Raw genomic sequence first — 8,022 nt, 5'->3', positions numbered from 1 at the left:
GGAGCATGCGGAGCGCAGCGCCGTGTCAGCTCTGGCACGAGCCGCGGAGCATTGCCACTCGCGAATCCGGTGCCCGGCATCCTTGAGCCGGTTGGCAGTAAGCGTGATGTTCCCCGGCAGCTCCTCTTCAGGCCACAGCACCTTGAACAGTTGGATGGCGGCAGCCGGTAGGTCGGCAAGGAGCCGGTCGACGGAGCGCATATGTTGAACTCGCGCGGAGAGGGCGACAAGATAGTCGTACCCATCCCAGTGCGCGTCCAGATTGGGAAATTCCCGCGCCACCCGATCTTCCCTCACCTTCTTCACGGCATAGACCTGGGATTCCGGGAAATGCTCTACAGGAGGAAGGAAAAAGCATAAGCATGAGATACCGGAAAAGAATATATCGGAAAAGCAAGGAACAAAAATACATCTTCAAAAGGAGAAAGCTTATAAGCGAAAGAAGGGGCAAGGCAGGAACTTACGGAGAGCCAGCGCGTCTATCTTCATAACCAACCGATCGTATTCCCGGTGATCAGTGGTCATGGTATCAATGAGGTGCTCCGCTGCTTTCCGCGATTTCCTCTCCTCCTCCAGCTCTGCCGTCAATACGGTGTTGGAGTTCGTGGAGTCCTCCACGACCTCCGCCAACCTGGCCTCAGCTGCAACCCGGGCGTCCTTCAAGGCTTGCTCATGCCGGAGCGCGGCTTGCATAGCCTGTTCCTTCAGCTCCCCCAAGGCGGTCTTCTGAGCGTCCAGTGCCTCGTTGTGCTCCTTGAGAAGCTGCTCTTTCTCGCCTAAGTACCGGAAAGAAAGGTGTTAGCAAGCAACAATAGATGAAATGAAAAAAGGAACGGGTTAGCCGAAAAAGAAAGGATGGTACCTTGAAGCTTGGTAACCTGGGCCTTCAGGGCCTCGATGGTAGCTTCCGGAACAACTGTTAAACAAAAGGATGCGTAAATATCAGAGAAGGAAACATTCCGGTGAAAAGATGCCGGAGGGAAAAGGAACAAAACAAACCTTGGCAGTGGCTGTGGGCCTCGGCAAGGTCCCGATGCTCCCACAGAAGCTCCTCAAAGAGTTGCTTCCGGGCGTCAGCAGTGCTCTGTTCAAAGGAAGATGGTTGTGAGAAAGAAAGAAACAAGGTTTCAACCCGAAACTCGGGGACTGGCTATGCCGGTTTCACATGCCTCTAGTTAAAGTTTCGCGCTGAAAACTGCGTTTTCACCACGAAACTCGGGGACTGGGAGAATAGACAAGATCCGGAAAGAAATTACAAAAGGGTTGGCAAAACTTACCACCACGTTGTTGGTAGCATCATACCATGCACTGTCAAACTCTTTCACGGCGTGTTTAAGCCGCGAGAAGTGTTCTTCAGTGGATCGAGGCCCAGCAGGGTCTGGCGCCGGAAGGCGGTCCTTCCCCAAGCCGCGGGTAGAGGCAGAGATATCCGCCTCATTCCACTTCTGGGCGTAGGGGAGAAGGTGCCCCAGGTCTTTGCCCGCGCGGTTCAGCTCAACGATCCGGCCTAGGAGGCCGGTAGGCTTGTCCTGGACAGCAGCAGCAGCAGGCCCGACGTGCAGCACCACGTCCCGCGAGCCGCCTGAGGCGTCGCCCTCCACAGCCTTGCCGCGGGAAGCCCCGGGCTTGAGGAATTTGGTAATCTTGGGGGTCTCGGACGGCGCCGTTCGCTTGGCCGCGGAAGGTCCTTGGCTGGGCGGCGGTGTCGGCGTGGCCTCGGGAGGAGGAGAAGATACCGGCGCGGAAGTATCCGGCGCAGTGGGGGAAGAGCTTGACTGTTTCTTCTTTTTCTTCGGGAGAGGAGGAACCAAAGGTTCCGCCTGCCCGGCATCTGTCTGGCCGGCGCCGATTTTGCTGGCGCCGGTATCTTGAGCTTCTGGAGGGGAGGTGAAGTCCTCCTCCGCGCGGTGATCAGGAGGTGTTGGGGCCGCGCACCCCGAACTTGTAGTGCCCCCCGAAGGGGAGGCAGAGGTGTTGCCGGCACCAGATGGTACCGGACTTGAGTGAGGAGGAGGAGTTGAGGTCCTCGCGGAGCCGGCAGAGCCAAGCTCAAGCGCAAGGCTGAAAGAAAGGAAAAAGAGAGCGAATTGGAAAAAAGCAACCGGAAAGGAACTCGGTGGAAACAAAGAGAGCATAAAAAGAAATAAAAACTTACCCGGAAGAAACCGGCATCCGCTTCTGCTTGTAGCGCTTGGTGCTAACCTGCTTCCCTCCAATGACTTCAGTCCGAGGGCGTTTGGCAGAGGGAGCATGGCTGGGGCCGGCGCCAGCAGCTGGAGGATCACTCTTCTGGCCTTCGGCCATGAGTTTATCCAGGAACTCGTCCCCAACCTCGGCCTGCAGGGGGGGCTCATGCTCATGGACCTGTGGGTTGTTGCTGGCTGAGGGAATGTCTACAGAATGGAAGTAACAAAAAGAATATAAGAAGACGAACAGAAAGGCTACCTCAAGCAAGGTCAAGTCATCAGACGAACCAGCTGGTTCCGGCGGAGACTTGCCGAGGCGAGAAGATGGAGTCCGGCCCATCCTCAGATCCAGCCAATGAATGATGGGATCCGGATCGTACTTATCCAAAGGCCTCTTCCGGCAAGGACCTCGTCGATCTGAGTCAATCCGGGGGAAGCGGGCCTTAGCCTGAAAACAAAGGAAAAAAGGGAGATTAGACGCAAGTACAAAAGTTACCGGTAATACGACCTGAGCCGCATATTTTCTTACTTCTTTGGACGGAGGATTTCTGGCGCTGAGGGGGCAAAGGCCCCACTCCCAGTCATCCGGCATGTCCGTTTGGCAGATTTGGCTAGCCTTTAGGACCACATCCTCTTTGCTTAAGGCCAGGCCGGTGATCTTGGTAGGATCACCGGGGCCGTACATCTCACTAATCTTGTGAGCGCGCTGCTGAAGGGGAAGCACCCGGCGGCAGATGAAGGCGCGGATGATATCGTCGGAGCAGATGTTGGTGTCCTTCATCAACTTCAGCATGAAGCGCACCACCCGGTTCGTCTCGGTGTGGTCCGTACCGGGGTTGTACTGCCAGTTGGTCTTGGCGGGCGGCGCCGGGTTGAACGCCGGCAAGTTGATGAGGTCGACGTCGCCCTCGTTCTTCACGTAGAAGAACGTCGTCTGCCACAACCGGCAAGACTCAAGGCCGTTGAACTTAAAAAAGGGGCTCCCTTGGCGGGAGCCAATGATACAAGACCCGCATTGAACGGGGGGTTTGGGCTTGGGAATGTCCTTGCCCTGGACCGAATTGATCCGGAGGGAGAAAAAGCGGGCAAACGTCTCGCGAGCGGGACGGATGCCAATGTAGCCCTCCATGAAGGCCACAAAACAAGAAAGATAAAAGACGGCGTTGCCGGGAAGGTGGTGAGGTTGGAGACGATAGAAGTTGAGGAATTGACGAAAGAAATCAGAGGCAGGAAGGCCGAAGCCACGCTCAAAATGAGCAAGGAAAACAACGACCTCACCGGGTTCGAGCACCGGTTCGATCTCGTCACCTGGAAGCCGGCAGATGACTCCTTCCGGAATCCTCCTAGACCGGTAGAGCCAGTCAATCTCAAACTGAGTCACGTCGGAACCCCTCCAGGCTCCGCGTGTCTTATCCTTTCCGGAGGCCCGGCTAGATGTGCCGGCCTCTTGTTTCCGGCTAGATGCCAGATCCATCCGGGCGAGATCTTCGGTTAGCCCGTCAGAAGTGCTACTACCTTGGTTACTAGAGGTAGCAGCGGGGAGAGACCCTTCGCTGGACATATGGATCTAGGCGACACCGGAATCTATCGACAAACAGTTTTCCCCAAACAGACCCTCGCGCGAAGATCTACGAGTAAGAGGAAAAGCAAAATAAAGAAGGGATAAATACTCTACCGCCCCCAAGATCTGAAACGCAAGAAGAAAAGGGGTAAAGGCGCATCGGGCCTAACCTGAGGCGGCGGAGTCGCGGAGGAAGAGGTTCGCCGGAGGAACGGTGAGCCTGCGGCCGGCGAGGAAGTCCATCGACGGCGAGGTGAGGAAGTTCTTGAGGAAGCACGAATGCAGTGGACGCGGTGAGCGCGCTGCAGAAGGTTTCCGCACGACGAAGTCCGGCGGAACTGCGGCGTGAGTTCGCCGGGCGACGGAGCTCGAGCGAGCGGCGGCGGACGGAGAACGGCGAAGGCGCAGAGGCTAGGAGCACTATGCGCGAGGAACTGGAGAATGCGAGAAGAGGAAGAAGGAGCGGCGGTTGCGCTTATAAAGAAGAAGGGAAGTGGGCTGAAAACCGCTGGGCCGTGGCGGTTCTCCTCGCGGCCCGCGGCGGTTTGCACCATGGGCCGCCATGTGTCGGAGAGATACACGCGAAAAAATAGGAGGCCACACGGAGGCACACAGGAGATCCAGAACGGCTAGTGGGATCCGCAGCGGTGCATTAAATGGGCGCGCGGGAGTCGAAGCGAAATGACAACTGACACTGGCGCGATACCACAAAGGCGCATGTCTCTGTCAGGCGCGGGGCCCGAGATATTCTCGACTTCGCCGAGGAGGTGTTTAATGGTTAAGGTACCGGAAGACAAGATACCGGAGAATGACTTACAAAGAAAAGATAAGGAAGATCCGGGCAAAGATGCCGGATCCGAGCCTGACGCCGGATGGATCAAACCGGTATCCAAAGACGTAAGAACCTGGCATGGTCTGTTGGATAGGATCCGCCAGACTATACCAGCTTCGGGGACTAATGTTGGGGGGATGACCCCCGGTATGCCAAAGGCATGCCAAACCGGATGGTTTGAGCCATCAGGATACTGGTTAGATGTTCATGCCGGAGTCTAAGATAGGCGTTTGGCTGAACAGGCTATGCCGGTATCCTCATAGGAGGGATACCGGAACCGGATAGAAAAGGTACCGGGCCACCGGAAGGAAGGGCTTGTCGGCAAGGCTGGTCAAAGATCCTCTCCAGAGCTAGAAGACAAGGATGAGCTAAGCAAAGTAGCTTTAAACGAAGGGCTGACGATAAAGAAGAAGATGACGGAGAAAGAAGCCGGAGGACGTCCGCCTCCCTGATTAAAGAAGACCCCTGTGTCATCTATGATTAAAGTAGCTTTGTACAGTAGCTTGGTAAAGTAGTTTGTCTAGTCAAAGATGCCATTAGGGTTTCTTGCACTGTAAGCCACCCTCTCCCCTATATAAGGAGAGGGGGCAGCCCTTCTTCACGGGCGTGGAACACAGAGAGAGAAAAACCTGTAACTTGTGTGAATCAATGAACATGGTGATCTAGAGTGAGTTCTTCCTTGTGTCTTTCTTCTTCAACCTCTGGCCTTGGCCAAGTTCTTGAGGAAACCATCCGGAAGTTCATCCCACCTGATCACAAACCCTCCCCCGAATCCTCTTGCGTCCATTCGGCCCCAATCTAAGCCATCCTATGGCATCTGTCTGTTCACCACGACGACAGTGACACTTGGTTAAAACATGTGCATTGTGATGATCCGGTTGTCCAAGCTAATTAGGACAAGGTGCGGGCACTATTAGTACACTATGCATGAGGCTTGCAACTTATAAGATATCATTTACATGATACATATGCTTTATTACTACCGTTGACAAAATTGTTTCATGTTTTCAAAATCAAAGCTCTAGCACAAATATAGCAATCGATGCTTTTCCTCTATGGAGGACCATTCTTTTACTTTCAATGTTGAGTCAGTTCACCTATTTCTCTCCACCTCAAGAAGCAAACACTTGTGTGAACTGTGCATTGATTCCTACATACTTGCATATTGCATTTGTTATATTACTCTATGTTGACAATTATCCATGAGATATACATGTTACAAGTTGAAAGCAACCGCTGAAACTTAATCTTCCATTGTGTTGCTTCAATACCTTTACTTTAATTTATTGCTTTATGAGTTAACTCTTATGCAAGACTTATTGATGCTTGTCTTGAAGTACTATTCATGAAAAGTCTTTGCTTTATGATTCACTTGTTTACTCATGTCATATACATTGTTTTGATCGCTGCATTCACTACATATGCTTTACAAATAGTATGATCAAGGTTATGATGGCATGTCACTCCAGAAATTATCTGTGTTATCGTTTTACCTCGCTTCGGACGAGCGTAACTAAGCTTGGGGATGCTGATACGTCTCCGACGTATCGATAATTTCTTATGTTCCATGCCACATTATTGATGTTATCTACATGTTTTATGCAAACTTTATGTCATATTCGTGCATTTTCTGGAACTAACCTATTAACAAGATGCCGAAGTGCCAGTTCCTGTTTTCTGCTGTTTTTGGTTTCAGAAATCCTAGTAACGAAATATTCTCGGAATCGGACGAAATCAACGCCCAAGTTCCTATTTTCACCGGAAGCATCCAGAACACCCGGGAAGGACCAGAGGGGGGGCACTGGGCCCCCAGACCATAGGCCGGCGTGGCCCAGGCCCTGGCCGCGCCGCCCTATGGTGTCGTCGCCCCTTCGACCCTCCTGCGCCGCCTCTTCGCCTATATAAAGCCCCTGGATCGAAAACCCTGATACGATTGACGAAAAACCACAGAAACCTTCCAGAGCTGCCGCCATCGCGAGGCCAAGATCCGGGGACAGAGTCTCTGTTCCGCACGCCGCCGGAGCGGGGAAGTGCCCCCGAAGGCTTCTCCATCGACACCGCTGCCATCTCCACCGCCAGCTTCATCATCGCCGCTCCCATGAGGAGGGAGTAGTTCTCCATCGAGGCTCGGGGCTGTACCGGTAGCTATGTGGTTCATCTCTCCCATGTACCTCAATACAATAATCTCATGAGCTGCTTTACATGATTGAGATTCATATGAGTTTGTATCACAATTTATCTATGTGCTACTCTAGCAATGTTATTAAAGTAGTTTTATTCCTCCTGCACGTGTGTAAAGGTGACAGTGTGTGCACCGTGTTAGTACTTGGTTTATGCTATGATCATGATCTCTTGTAGATTATGAAGTTAATTATTGCTATGATATATTGATGTGATCTATTCCTCCTACATATGCATGAAGGTGACAGTGTGCATGCTATGTTAGTACTTGGTTTAGTCTGTTGATCTATCTTACACTACAAGGTTACTAAAATATGAACAGTAATTGTGGAGCTTGTTAACTCCGGCATTGAGGGTTCGTGTAATCCTACGCAATGTGTTCATCATCCAACAAAAGTGTAGAGTATGCATTTATCTGTTCTGTTATATGATCAATGTTGAGAGTGTCCACTAGTGAAAGTGTAATCCCTAGGCCTTGTTCCTAAATACTGCTATCGCTGCTTGTTTACTGTTTTACTGCGTTACTACTGCTGCAATACTACCACCATCAACTACACGCCAGCAAGCTATTTACTGGCACCGTTGCTACTGCTCATACTTATTCATACCACCTGTATTTCACTATCTCTTCGCCGAACTAGTGCACCTATTAGGTGTGTTGGGGACACAAGAGACTTCTTGCTTTGTGGTTGCAGGGTTGCATGAGAGGGATATCTTTGACCTCTTCCTCCCTGAGTTCGATAAACCTTGGGTGATCCACTTAAGGGAAAACTTGCTGCTGTTCTACAAACCTCTGCTCTTGGAGGCCCAACACTGTCTACAGGAAAAGGAGGGGGAAGTAGACATCAAGCTTATTTTCTGGCGCCGTTGCCGGGGAGGAAAGGTAAAAGGTACTCACACTCCGGACCTCGGCTACCAAGCTATTTTCCGTCGTTGTAAGTACTCGAAGCTATTTCCTTTAGATCCTGCAATTGCATCTTTTTGTTTCTTGTTTACACTAGTTTGGCATAATGGACAAGAATGATCTTCTTACTCTATTTCCTGATTTAAAACATGGATTGTTTGATGCGAAAGTTAAAAAACCTATGGAATCTTATTTGCATGCTGGTAGTAATATTAGTATGAACGCTTTGAACACCATTGTTGATAATAATATAGAAAGTTCTAAGCTTGGGGAAGCTGGTTTTCATGATCTTTTTAGTCCCCCAAGCATTGAGGAGAAAATTTTCTTTGATGATACTTTGCCTCCCATATATGATGAT

The 8,022-nt window shown here is 51.3% G+C and overlaps 1 long non-coding RNA gene across 1 annotated transcript; it reads right to left on the bottom strand.

Annotated features, from left to right (window-relative positions):
* Positions 1–570: 570 nt before the first annotated feature.
* Positions 571–1,171, bottom strand: LOC139831281 (uncharacterized). The gene is made up of 3 exons (XR_011745979.1): positions 1,000–1,171; positions 863–916; positions 571–776 (listed from the first exon to the last, which is right to left on the bottom strand). It is a non-coding gene; the product is annotated as an uncharacterized lncRNA (long non-coding RNA).
* Between the last annotated feature and the right edge of the window lie 6,851 nt (positions 1,172–8,022).

This window comes from Lolium perenne, chromosome 5 (assembly GCF_019359855.2).
Source record: "Lolium perenne isolate Kyuss_39 chromosome 5, Kyuss_2.0, whole genome shotgun sequence".
Taxonomy (NCBI): Eukaryota; Viridiplantae; Streptophyta; class Magnoliopsida; order Poales; family Poaceae; genus Lolium; species Lolium perenne.
This window is presented reverse-complemented; position numbering and strand designations above follow the sequence as displayed.